This window comes from Passer domesticus, chromosome 15 (genome assembly GCF_036417665.1).
Source record: "Passer domesticus isolate bPasDom1 chromosome 15, bPasDom1.hap1, whole genome shotgun sequence".
NCBI lineage: Eukaryota > Metazoa > Chordata > Aves > Passeriformes > Passeridae > Passer > Passer domesticus.
This window is the reverse complement of record NC_087488.1, coordinates 6,107,934-6,122,523: the sequence shown is the minus strand read 5'-3', so window position 1 is coordinate 6,122,523 and position 14,590 is coordinate 6,107,934.

Sequence of the window (14,590 nt, the reverse complement as noted above, 5' to 3'; positions counted from 1 at the left end):
GGGGGTGAGGGGTGGGGTTACTAATGAGGAAATTTTACAATTTCTCATATTTGAAATGCAAATATTCCACCTTCCCTAATTTCTTCCATCCTCAAAAACCAGGGACATATCTCATCTATTATACAAACAGAGAGGGACAGAAAAGTCATTTGTCATTATAATCACATAAATGTGTCACTAGCTCTAAAGAATGCCTGACTGAAGGCCAAGAATGCCTCTATTTCTCAGGATGATGAGGCACTTTCTTTTTAACAACTACTTTAAACTCTTTTGAAATGACTGAAATTATTAGATTTCTGGCAACCACCCTGAAATTGCTTGCCATCAGAGTTTGACACCAGCACAATGGCTTTCATCCTTTCCCAGTGTTTGTGATCATTCCCATACTGATGAGATGTTGCTTGGTTAATCACAGAACAGAGCGAGCCAAGAGAGTAAAGAAGGGTTCCCTGGCACAGACAAATATAGGAGATGTGGCACAGTGTCACACACACTGGTGTTTGGGGTGCTCTCTTCTATTCAGAGCTGGGTCATTGAGCAGTTATCAGGCTGAGAGCTCTCTGTGACAGCCCAAGTCCTCATTTGTAGGCACACAGCTCTCACAGGTGGGGATGGATCCTGTGCCATCACAACAAAGGTAGGAATGGGACTCATTTGCATTAAGATCACTAAGCAGTTGCAAGTCTTGATAAAGTGGATCCTTAAATAACATCCCATTTGAATCTCATTCTAAAAACACATCCAGGCTTGGGGAAGCCAAATCTGTCACAAACCCAGCACTGGGGCTTTGGTACACATTCCTAAAGTGTACCAAAAGGGCTATGGTTAGTCTGCCAACACTAGAACTGCTTCCTCTGTTCACCTGCTCACATCAGCCCCTAATAAGAGTGAAGGACTCAGTGCAGGAGTCACTGAGGGTTGAGGGCTGCTTCATCTGCCTGTGGCTCCTATGGCACAAAGAATTCACCTCAGCATTTCAAATGTGTATTGGTCTTTATATGCTGCAGTTGTAGAGGCAGAATTAAAAAACTTGGTCAGGAGTCCTTGAAAGCAAACATCAGTCTTCTGTTTCTCATCTCTTGAGAAGACCAGTGAAAGAGCCAGCATGAACCATGAGAACAGCATTTGCCATGCACAGCTTTTTGTTTTCACCTGTGAAAGCTGTGATTCCAAAGGAACAGGACAGCCTGAAGGAGTGGTGAGTGGTGGTACCACTGCAAATGGCCATGACTGGATGCAGACAATGGCAGGGGACCTGTGGGTGTCACAGTGTGATCCTAAAGCACTGCTTCCTGTCACAGGGATCCTGCTAAGTCATCTGGACTGTTGCTTCATATTGTAAATGCAGGTCCACCAACAAGAGGAGAGAATGATGCATCTGACTCTATGTTCTCAGAAGGCTAATTTAGTACTTTATTGTACTGTGTTATATTAAAGAATACTATACTAAACTATACTAAAGAATATAGAAAAGATATTTCCAGAATGCTAAAAAGATAATAATGAAAACTCGTGACTCTCTCCAGAGTCCCGACACAGCTTGGCACTGATTGGCCAAAGAGCCAAAACAACTCACAGCAGAACCCAATGAAACAATCACCTGTGGGTAAACAATCTCCAAACACATTCCACATCAGAGGAGAAGCAAATGAGATATGTTTTCCTTTTCTCTGAGGCCTCTCTCACTTCCTTTCAGCTTTCCAGGAGAAAAAACCCTAGGCAAAGGAATTTTTTCAGAGAATGTGAATGCCACAGCTACACAAGTGAGCAAGAACACAGTGATCTGGTTTTAACCAGAAAAGGCTCCAAGGATCCTCTCCACCTCAAGGTGTGTCAGCTGTGTCTTTGTTCTTACCAGGTATCAAACCATCACCCTCCAGGACGTGATGACAGCTTAACCTCAATGGAAGCTACTTCAGATTGTCCTGCCAGTGACCTCCCTGTGCCCCAGTCTCATCCTCTGGAAGTGTAATGCAACCATAAAATACAGCTCTTGGGAGCACAAGGAGATTTATGCAGTTAATATAAATGTACTTTGAAATAACCTGTTAGAAAAAACTGCACAAAAGAGGAGCAGCAACAGGAGAAATAACACTGATTTTGAGTCTGTGAGGAATTTGAAAAGGCATCTTTACACATTTACACTTTAAATAATTCAGAGTACTCTATCAGCAGCCCTTGGATGCAGTACTAGGACACTGGTTTGCTAACATCATTCTGCTACAAACATGTGCATTTTAATCTTGTGAAAGTCTCAAGAGTGCTTTGGCAACATTTATCAACTAAAACCTCATTGCAAAAAAGTCATTATTTTCATTTCCTTGATTAATCTTTTTGGGTACATGGCTTCATGACAAAAGGGATTTTCCAAGATGAAGTTTAAAATTAAGAAGAGAAACAGCTACACATTTGAATTCATATTTTATAAGTTTCCCCTCCCTAATTCATTCCCTCTAAGTGATATTGATATTTATACACAGAAAGTACAGTTTGAAGGAAGACAAAAATATATGGAAAAGAAATAGGAAAGTTAAGTTGTGACTGATTTATGTGTCTCTTGATCAGGCAAGAAAAGGCCAGTTTATCAGCAGGCCTAATGACTTTTCACTGTATGGCCATATTGCACCAACTTGTACGAGATAATAACAAGAAGCATGACTGGGTTTTACATATTCAGGTCAGCATGAAAACATCGCCAAGGCAGAGGTGCTAGCAGAGTTAGAAAGCATTGCAGTCATGATCTGCAAGCCCACATAGCTCAAAGTGTTAGAGCAGATTTACCTCCTTCACAAGCACTCCATGTTTTAAATTGATTCCTCCCAACTCTATGGATTTCTTGATTCAAGGTCAACGCTTTCACTCCATAGCCAGGAATAGGCTAGGCAATAAAAGCTGCAGAAATTAATTCATCTATAAAAGATGCGTGTCATTGAGATTTGAGAAGAATAGAAGTGTCTTCCAAAAGTTGCTGAGTGTAAATATTACCCAGTGTTTGCTCAGCTCTGCAGCATGTGGGGGCCTGGAGGAGCTGCCTGAAGGTCACATTCAGATGTGCCACGTTCCAGCCTTGGTGCAGGGTCCAACTCTCAGTAAATTCTGTGTGGACGTGGCTTAGCTGAGTCTAACTCACCCTCCCACATTCTGAGGTTGTGCTGGTAGGAAGGACCTGGTACTCAGCTCTCTGTGGCACTGGTGCCAACTTCCACTGTAGCCAGGAATGTCTAGAAACATTTCCAGAAATATAAAAAGTGTCAGAAGTCAGACTTGTTTAGAGGCTGGATACAAGGGACTACAAATTGCCATGCAGTGAGAGGCATGGAAATTACATTTGCTAGCAAAGAATTCTGGAAGAAAAGGAACTCTAAGGATTAATCTCAGGATTCATACTTGAAAGGATGAATCTTTATCAATGCTTATCCCAGTGAAGGGCAGATGAGTCTGACAAATTGCACTGATTATATTTTCAGTCTCTGAGCAAACTGCCATTTTACCTTCATTACTTTCTCCATTGTTCTATTTCAAGTTTCTCACAAGGTATCTACAGGACAGAACTGAGCTACAAAGCACAAAGACTAGTGTAAACTTTTGTCACTGAGAAAAAGAGAAAAGAAAAATCAGAAATAGAACTAACAAGAGGAGTAGGACTCCAGTTTATTTGATTTTTCACTCAATTTGCATCTCATCTAGCTAAACAGAAAAGAATTTCTGGTGATACTTGTTGGAGGACTCAAAGATAAAAATTTATATTTTCTGGATTTACTGCCTCAACACAAAATTTCACACTACATTTTTCTACAGTCAATCCTGTCTTAATGCAATGTAGCACTTAGTCATGCCCTGTAACTTGCCCATATTCTTGATGAAGTAAGTTTACACCAGTAAAACATTTGAGCTTTTTTTACATCTTTCTGTATCAATGTATTTTTACACTAGCAATTACAGAGCTTCAAAGGAACAATTTATATCAACACAACCTTGAAAACACACCTAATTTTCTTTTAATTGGAAGAACACATTTAAATCCCATAGGGCATCAAAACCCTCCCAGATTCTCCAAGCTGTCATGCTCTGAAACGAGGCAGCAGCTCAGTTCCCCATGGAGTGCTCAGATGGTTTTGGTTCTGGCGTTACAGGGCACATTGATGGGCTGCTGGTGGCTGCAGGGCTGAGGGGATCCCCCTTCCAGGGATCCCCCTCCAGCCTCATTTGTTTAGGTGTGTTGAGCTCAAAAGGACTGTCGCCAGAACTTCATCTTGTCACCACTTCTACTGAGCTTACATAAGTAACAAAAACCTGGGGGACTCAGAAGGATCCATTTGAGAGCGAAATGTTTCTCCAAGAGTAATGAGAAAAAGACCCTTTGTCTTTTAGAGTTGTTCCACTGTTTCTGTTATGCTGTAGGCAGAAGAAAGCAGCTTTTCTGCTCTTGCTTTGTCCCCTAATCAGCATGGGCTGTGTTGCCCATGGTGCCTGTGGTTCTGGGCAGCACAGAGATGGTCCAGAGCTCAAAGCAGGTGCCGAGAAGCCAGAAGAGAAGAGGAGGCATCACTGCCCATGCCATCTGCTCCCAGCAGAGACTTTTCCCTACTTAAATTGCTGAATGATGTCAGAGAGGGCTGGGACACCTCACACACACTTTAACACCTACAGACACTAATTGAAAATGTGGTGAGAGGCACCAGCTCCCGGTGTGTGCTTTTAGTGTCAGCTCACAGTTTCCTCTCCATCTGCCCAAGGACTTGAGAACTTCCACGGGAAAGACAATGGCAGCTACAGCACTCATAAAAATAGCCACTAATGTGCCACTTCAGCTTCCACCCTAAAAGCTCCCATATTACAAAACTGATGAGTTAATTAAGAAATGTAAAGGTAAATAATAGAGAAGTGTTGTCAATTAACTGCTGGAGAAGCCATCCCCAGTGATTTGCATGGCTCTCTGGTAGAGCTACATGTCTGCAGTCAAGGGTTTCTATTTGGCTCCAGATTATGCAGAAGGTCCATCTTTGTTTAAACTTGAAATACAGTTTTTGCAATAGCTGGATTTACATGTCACGGAATGTATTAAAAAGTGCCTCAGCAAGTTAAAACTATTAAATTTTGCAGTGCTTTTTGTGCATCCTTACCCTGATCTGGACTATTCAGCTACATTTCTGCTAAACAGGTCAAAAGGAGAAGAATGCCTGTATTATACAATATTTCTGCTGAATAGAGCTTTAATAAATTGACTAGGCTGCTATTTTAATCAAGCATCGTGCACACAGAGCAAAACAGTATGTGTGGAACAGCCACACAGAATGATGCTGCTGTGCCTCTTTTCCAAAAAGAAAATGAGCAACTTATAAAAGTTCCAGCCTATTTGAAGATAATACAGATCTTCTGATATTCTAGAATGCTGAATATTATCAATAACCATCAGAAAAGGGATTAGAGTAGGTCAACACATGATATTAACAGCAATTAATAATGACAATGATAATAAAAGCTGACACACTTTAATTCTGATCCCTTTCTCCTTACCACAAACAAATCTGTGTTGTACCACTGGAGCTTTTGGCTGTGTGATTCATGCAAGATGAAGTTCATAATCAAGGAATGACGAGAGTTTCCAAAAGCTGAAAACAAAATAAAACAGTCTCTAAGAGGCCAAATCTTCTGAAATCGGAAATGTGGTGCTGCTATTCATTTATTTATATCTGTAATTTTCAGATTAGAATAAAGGAATGCAGTTCTTGAGCTCAAAAATTACTTAATTGATTTCACAATACAATCAGGTAATCAGATTTTCTGGGTTCCAATATTCCTTTGAATGAAACTTGAAAAAACAATTTATTTCAATATCCTGCTAGGTCAGCTACAAAACGTGTAACGTGATGATCTCTAGAAGCAGAAGATGGATATTTCTTCCATATCATTTATTTGTATTTGCTCATGAATGCATCCTTAATGAATACATCTACCAAGAGCATTCAGAGGGAAGCCAAGGTGAAAGCAAACAGGAAATGAAACCACTCCATCTCTTTCAGTTTAACATGCAGGGAAATAGCAACACATGAGCATTTACTCCTGCACTGTGATGGACAAGACAAATGTGGGGCATCCCCAGGAGCACCAGGAGCAGCTGAGGAGAGCTGATGCTCACAAAATGTGAAAGAGCTTGGTGTTAAAAGCCAAAATGGTAGGGAGATATCTGAGGCAATGTCAGACAAGGAGTAACAACAACACTGGGAAAACACAAGAGATACTCCAGACAGAAATGCTTCTCCTCTTGAGTGCATGGAAGCAGCCACTGTGGTGGTTGTACAAGGAGTATCCAGCACAGAATTCCCAAACTGCCAGGACATCTTCATTCCCTCCACCTTTTCCCTTCTCCATACATTCAGTTTTCATCAGGTTAGTTTCATTTAAGCAACATCATCTCTGCTTCCTGCAGCTCATGACTTTATCTCCATCTATCCACCAGCCCTGGTGTCTCTGGCATGACATTAGCTGCTTCTCTGAGCCATGGAACATATTTTTAGTTTGCCTTCCCATAATACTTGGCAAAATAGAGTTCAGCAGATTTGGGTAGATGATGTTACTGAAAAGCTTTTGAGTCCTCTGCAAAACAAGAATCACAATCAAATTAAATGCAGAGGGATACTGGACAGGGAGCAGATGTTCTGCTGACATCAACTGAGGAATCTGTCACAGTCTGGAGGGAAAGCAGAAACTTGCAAGCTCCTTAATTTGTTCTTCCATACATCTTATGAAGTCCAAATTTAATTTGGAAACCTTATTTTGAGTCCTTTGCCATTCTTATCTACCAAGCTAAAAATAATAATTTTTTAAAAACCAAAAAAAATTAACATAATTCAAGAATTTTATCAAGAAGCTGCCCTTACTAAATTCAGTTTTCCCTTCCAACACAGCTCCTTTATGTCATTCTGTCACCTCAGTATTTTCAAATCCCCACACTCCTGCTGAAGGTTTGAGGCACAGAAATGAGTGTCACTTAAATGTTTTCACTTGAGCTATTCTTAAATTCTAGCAATCTCTACCAGAGCAACTCCTGGTCTCTTCTAGCTAAAGGTGTTCAGTGGGGAGTGGGAAAAGGATGGAAATTAATGGGAGGAGCTGTCTCACTACAGGAAGCCACAGAGATTCCTCACTGACTCTGTAGAGTTTCCATTGCAGAAACTGCCAAGAGCTCTTGAACTTGGGAAGTTAAATAAATTCATTTACAGTGTAAGACACAGGCTAAGGCCATAATTCCAATGCAGAACATTGTGATACAGCCAGAGCTAGATGACAAAATTACATGTCTGGGCCTACAACCAGAATGTTTGTGGGTCAAATATTACTCAGCTCCAGCCTTATGTGTGGGACCAAGGGCACTGCACAAGAACTGAGAGGAATGTCACACGTGTGACAGTCCATGGCTTGTCAGAGAGGAGGTTGGTTGTGACAGAGCTTGGCTTGGCAGGGGCAGTGGAAAGGTGGGATGGAAGAAAAGGCCTTTTCTTCACACAGTGTCAAATTGGCATCCCTGTAAGAGTGACTGGTTCTGGAAGAGAGGCCAAAAGGGCCTGGGTGTTTGGTCCATGGGTCACATCCATCCTTGCTCTGAGCAAGCCATCCTGCTGCTTTGGTGGGGATTCAGCATTAACCAGTGGTTCCTAAAACATAAACATAAGATCTGACATGGGAATATGGAGAAGAAATTCAGTGTTTCTTAACTGGATTCATGGGATGTAGAGCAAACTTCCAACCACGGAGGGCTGCTCAGTGGGCTGAAGCTTTTCATCTTTGGGGAGCTCCCTTGGGAGCACAGAGTGGAAGCAGGGGCTGCATCCCTGAGGATGTCTGCAGGCATCAAAAACTCACCCCTGGTTCAGCACCACCAACAGCTCCTTCTGACAAGAAAGGCGAAACAAAACCGACAGGAGCGAGCTAGGCACGAACTGCACCAGCACGGCTGGAGAGAGAATTCTGCAGACACCTTTTGGGAAGAAAAAAATTCGGACTTCTGATTCAATAAGCTCATGGGAAAGGAAGTTTTCAGGTTCTGTGGGAGGGTTTTGAGAAGGATCATCTTGGTATACTGGTGAATGACAGACACCTTTGAATTTTTCAGGTAGGAGACTCTCATGTATCTCCAAAACTTTATTAAAAATAGACTGTGCTTAAGACACAAAGCAAATAGATAAGAAAAAAAATTATTCTTTAACCTATCATCTTTTATTTAAAAAATTATAAAATAGGAAAATTCCTACAGCAGAGTGATCTGCTTGTTTTAATGACACTGGAAAGATTATGCAGGAGTAATGTGAAAATTCACTTTGCTTTGTATTATTTAAGAAATTACAGCTATTCTGTTATGTATTTGCTGAGTCCTCTGGAGCTGGGATTTAGAACTAGCATTGATTTTGCACTGGATAAGGCAAAAGGTTTCTATCATAGGAACACAGAGCTAACACATCAAAGTAAAGAACAGCAGTTAATCTAATTCAGCTTCTTCCCCAGCTCCCCATTTCAGGTGCTGATATACCTCTGTAATTACAGGTAACTGTAGAACTAAATGGAAAAAATGCACAATGGAATCTGAGCAAGATTTGAATGGTTCAAAGGGGGATAAGGCTTGTGAACATTATATTCCACACAGCTTTTTTGTTTTGTTTTGTTTTGGACAAAATATCTTCCTTATACTCTCCCTTCATCTTCTTGGAAATCAATACAGCATCATCTAAATTCATTACAGAAGGTAAACTTCCTCCATTTTAGACACCTATCTGAAGGAACTTCTGGAGCACCTGACTCAAACACTCCCTTTCACTTTGAGTCTCTCTGTTTCAAGGACCAGGACAAACATTTCTTGATCCAAGAATTTAAGTAAGATTTAAATTATTGCGCAGGTTTTTTGTACAGGGGTGAATTTGGTCCCTTGATTTCACCTCATTCCATGCTGGGACAACCCTGCAGAGCTGCAGAAGATGGCAGCTGATTTACCCCCTCCCTCTCATAGGTGACTCTCAAAGCAAATGAGAGCCACAAGTGCCATGCAGAGGCAAGGGGAACCATGCCAGGTCTGGTGATCCTGGGGGATTTGCAGAATGCCTGGAATGCTTTCAAACCATCACAGCAGAACATGCAGGTAAAGGTGCAGGGAGAGCTGGAGTACAGAGCAAAGCTGCACAGGGCCAAGGAGAAGATGCCTCCTGGCTGAGACCCACAGTCACCCTCAGCTTGTCCTTGTGAGCCTGGTGCACCTGGAAACCACCTCAGGAGGAAAGGAATATGGCAGAGAACTGTGGACTAGCAAGAGAGAGGCCAGACTGCAGTGACAGAGGAGTGGGACAAGTTTGTGGGACTGCCTTTTTCAGCTGGAGAGCCTTGCCAGGGGTGCTGATGCACAGGCTGGGCTGCCCAGAGCACACCTGCAGCCAGAGAAACCCTGCATTCACCCAGGAGTGAAGAACCCTTCATAGACATATTTTATGAAAAATCCTTTTGCCAGGATCTTTTCTCCTGAGAAGCTGGGAAGCTTCAGCTTCTCCATGTTTTGCTGCTTTGGAATGTGATTTGGAGAAGTGTTTACCCAGCATGTGAAATTGTTTTCCCTTGATGACCAATGACAGCCACCTGTGTCGAGGCTGTGAGCAGTCACAAGATTTTGTTACTCATTCCTTCTTTTCCTTTCCGGCCTTCTGATGGATCCTTTCTCTCTATTCTTTTTAATATAGTTTTAGTATAGCATTTTAATATAATATCATAATATAATAAATCAGCCTTCTGAAACATGGAGTCAAGACTCTCATCTCTTCCCTCATCCTGGGACTCTTGAACACAACCATAAAATCCCTCTGGGGACCTGCACCAGCTCTCAGCTGCCTCCCTCCCAAGTGCACAAATGGATTATCCAAGGCCTGCATGCACAGGGATTGCTTTAAATCAATAAATGCAGGAGAACAGAAAAGCAATGACCCCAAGCGTGCTGACTGCTCTTCTCCCTGCAGGGTGGGCACTGCTGTGCTTGTGTCAGTCTGACATCCAAACATCCAAACATCCAAACCAGCTGCAGCCAGGCTTGGGATGCAGTGTAAAACACTCAGCTCCAGCTCCCGTGCAGGGCAGCAGGGGAGGCACTGGGAATGGCAGCTGGCAGAAGCACACTCCAGGATTCTCCTCCTTCCCAAAGGTCCTGGTCCGCACTGCTGCTCCTCCAAGCCTGGAGCTTGCTCCACATCTGTTTGATTGGATGGAAAGCCAGATGTGGTTTTATCCTGGTGGAAGGCACCACAGGAGGCAGATGCACTAGGAGCAAGGGGATGTGGTGCAGCAGAGGAGGTTTAGCAGCCTGGACAGGTACAGGTGCAGGATCACAGTAATTCTGAAATTAATATATACATCAACTGCCAAAAATTATAGATGTGCTTTGTTTACTTGCTTTTTGTCACAGAAAACTGCCATGGGGTACAGCAGAGAATGAAGCTCAAGCTTTCAGGAGAACACCTCCTGAAAGCCATGAGGGGAGGTTGTTCACTGATGGTTCTTAAAGCCAATGCAGCAGAGGCAACCTCTGGCTCAGGAAGTCCTGAAATTGCTGATTTGCAGAAGGGAGAGTGTAAAAAGCAAAGCACAAGCAACATTTGCTTTGTATTTTCATGCTCTTTCCCATAAGTATTCCTACTGCTGCCATTGCCAGAGCTTCAACCATGTACAAAGGATATCAAAAATGTATTTTTTCATGTTTTATTAAATCAAATTTTTAGTCAATCTGATAGTAGCACAGCAATTTGGTCTAACCTAGTTTCTCCTTTCATTAGGAGAGCTGGTGAACACTTCTATTTGTGAAGATTGGGCCTTTTTAGAGCTGAAAAGTTTTTTAGCTGTGTTGGTTTTTTCCATGCTGTTTCAGAAAAGACCATTTATTTTTTGTGGTTTTGTTCCTATACTTTTCCTCTGTTTCTTTCTGGCACAGAATAAAAGAGAAAAATTTTAATTATAGGGGGTTTTTTCCACTTTATTTTTCTTCTGACTTAGTAAAATTTTGAAAAGCAAAACTTTCAAGTTACTGAAGAATAAAAAGAGAAACCTACTTCCTCCTCCAGCTGGAGAAATGCCAAATTTTAATATTAATATTTTAATATTAGAAGACAAAAAGTTAAAAAATCTGAAATCAGTTTTTCATTCTTAGCCATTGCTAGGCTGAAGATAGCACAAGCACTAATTTTGATGGAGCTTTGCAGTTCCTTGAGCCAGAATATTTTCCTGTCATCACTCCATATCCCACATGAGCACTGTACCAAAGGCAGCCTCAGTCACACAGATTTCACAAGCAAGATTAGATACAACTGAACACATTTATAAAATGCAGGGTCAAGGCTCAGCAATAGGAGTTTCTGCCAGAAATTCCTGATATTCCCTTTTTCTTGCTGGGAAAGGAACAGTTCACAGCTCACCAGCCACACCTGCCCAGGCTGATAACAATGGCACAGGTGACAACTGAGCTAGCACTGAACTTTTTGAGTTCCCAGAACTTTTTGCCTCTCTGCATACTCCAGAAGACAGGGAAAATGTTCTATCAACCTTCCTGCAAGCAGATTACATTCCTTCTTCTCCTCACAAGAATCATAGTGCTAAAATTTACCTTTTCACAGCATGTGCAATAGAAACTATTTTAGTTTATCAGCATTAGCAGTCTCCCAACCATTGTGGGAGTTCTACTTTGTGGTTATGCAAGTTCCATCTCCTAATAATTTCATTTTGTTTAAATCAAAATAATTTTATTTCTGCAACACAGAACAAATTATGTCAAATGTCATCCTTTCCAAATGAAACCCTGGCATTCATCAGCCAAAAAAATCTGGTTTTAGGACTAGAAAGTGTATAAAAGTAAGGGGAGCTTATGTCCTAGATAAGTGTACAATTTCTACTGGTGTGGGTGGATTTCTGTGATGTGTTTAAACAGAGAAGAAAGTCCAGTGCCTTGGCACAGTATGGATATAATAAATGCTGTTCATCACTTCCAGACTGAGTTAGACAACTTTAGTACAGCTGCAAACTTCCTCTGGTTGCAGGAGGTTTCTTTCAGGATTAATTTTGCTCCAGTGGAATCCAAACCATGGCTCAGCAGCATTAAAAAATTACTGTTCTGGTCACTTTATTAATGGGGAGAACCACTGCCTTTCAAATAATGCTAGAGAGTTTGTTTCTACTGATTTATAGCCCATTGGAGTACTTTTAATTGGACTTTGCTGTTTTCCTGGACCATGACTAGTCCTTTCTTAACTGTTTGCTTTTTCCTAAGAAGTGGAGCCCTAAGAGAAATTATTTTAATGATAATGTGGGCAGAAAAATGCTCCTTGGCAGATTTCAAATGCTGTTAATTATAGCCCCTTCTGGAAATACCTTGCCAGATGCCTGGAAAATAGTTCTTATGAATACCTTAAATCTGAAATCTGTGTGATTTTTACACAAAAAATATTACCTTTAGAGGGGAAAAAAAAAAAAAGATAAAAACTGTGAGCGTTTCGGGTAACTTGTCATTTTCCAAGCTGTGGATTAATCCTTTGTGTGTCAGTGCTGGAATTGGGCTCATCCACATTCCCTGCTGGGGTCATTTTCCCATTTCAGTGTGGACAAACACACATGGGCCTGAAAAACCTCTGCTGTCTCCACTCTCCATTTGCTGTTTTTCCTGTCAGACCTGGTTTTGCTGTGTAGAAAATTCAGGGGTACACTTTCCCACATGCAATCCCAACTTCAAGGAACATAAAAAATGATGCATTTGGACCCTCTAACACTGAAGCAGATAAGAGGTCTCTGCTAGAGTTATTTAGGCAGAGAGATTAAAAGTCTTTTAAATAATTTAAGCCTTCAAAGGGCATAACTTATTTCTATAAATAATTTAACGTATATATTCTGTGATTAATTAGAGACAAAAGACCTCAAAAATTCCCACAGGCAGTGCCTGGGCTCCTGGCTCTCCCACAGAGACTTCAAGCAAACACATTTATTGACAATGTAAATGCAGATAATGTCAGAAGGCACCTCTGAAATGCCACTGAAAATTCAGACAGCTCTTTGCTCTCCTGACTGGGGGAGTTTTGCCCACAAACCAAGATTTGCTGTGCTGGGGAGGTGAGCTGAGCCCCAGGGCAAAGGGCTGAGGGAGGAGAGCAGGGGAGGAACGGGATGAAGGCAGAAGACAAGCTTTGCTCTCCACAGTGCAAGCATAAGCCTGGAGCCAGCAAATGGAGCAAGAATAATCCTGCATTTCACATCAGGGCAGCAAAAGAGAAGAAAAAGGGGAAAAAAGAGGAGGATTTGTAAACTAGCAGCTGGTGGTTGAAGGAGTGGATGCGACGTTCCTTGTTCACCTTTAACAAAATCAGTTGACAAGAGATGCAAGAGAAAGACGCATATTTCATGTTTTGACTTAAAAACAAGTGAGATTCTTAAAATACTCTTTTTAAAATCATCATATATACCACTTGGTTTAGCTTATTGAATTTATTTCCTTCTCCTCTTTATCACAAAGCAAGAGAAAAAAAAAAAAAAAAAAAAAAGAGTCTGTCAGCTCTGGCTTTTTTCTATAAATACCAGCAAAAAAAAGTTATTTTGACAAAAAACTCCTATCCACCTTCAGCTGGAATTGTTTGGTGTCAATGGAAGTGACAGCTCTGCTCAGCATCACTGCATTCACTGTTAGTCACCACTCTCCAGGCTTTACTACATCCTCTACTCTGCTGGCTCGTGGCCATCTCAAATGTTGTATCCTTGAGTAACAATTCTCTGCTTTCCCATTTTCCCCCTCAAGCACAATGAAGAGTTTCATGGCACTCATGACTGTACAGCAGAGATTCAGCTGTACAATCCCCATTGATACTATCTGAGGAGAAAAGTCAAAGAGTCAAAACCAACCCACTTATATTCATCTATTTTTCTGACATTTATAATTAAAAGTACTGTTAAGGGAGCAAGGGCTGTTTTTAATCCAGAACATTCCCCATATACGATAAAAGGAAGCTTCATGTGTGCAGAATGTACTTTGGTTCTAATATAAATGTTTGGTGTTTGAAAAAAAATTACCTTGTCAGACCTTAGTATTATTTCTAAGGAAAGTTATTCTCATTTAGGAAAAAATGAATTCTAAAATGAGCTCATTACTAAATTATATATATATTTACAAAAAACTCTTTAAAATACTGATCTGGATGAATTCTGAGGTTATACCAAAGTTGCCACTATGCCCTAGGGTTAAAAGCTGCACCTGATGCATGGGACTTACAGGAATTCAGTCCTGCCAGGGTCCTTTCAGGCATTTAAACAAGTGTAGAAATATTTTGGGCACCAAGGGTCAAACTTGCCACCAGTGTTACTCCTCAGAGAACTCAGTGGGGCCAGCCCTGAAATTTTTAAGTGCCTCCTTTTTAGAACATCAGAGAAACTGAGTCTTAATAATGTTATTTCTGAAGTTCTGAAGAACTTCCCACATTGTACAGGGAGCAATATGGGCTCTAATGAGGCTTGGAAATATTAATGAAAATTTCCAGGAATGGCACGCTAAATTTTTTTGCTAAATATGTGGAGTGCTGGAAATCAATAGGTA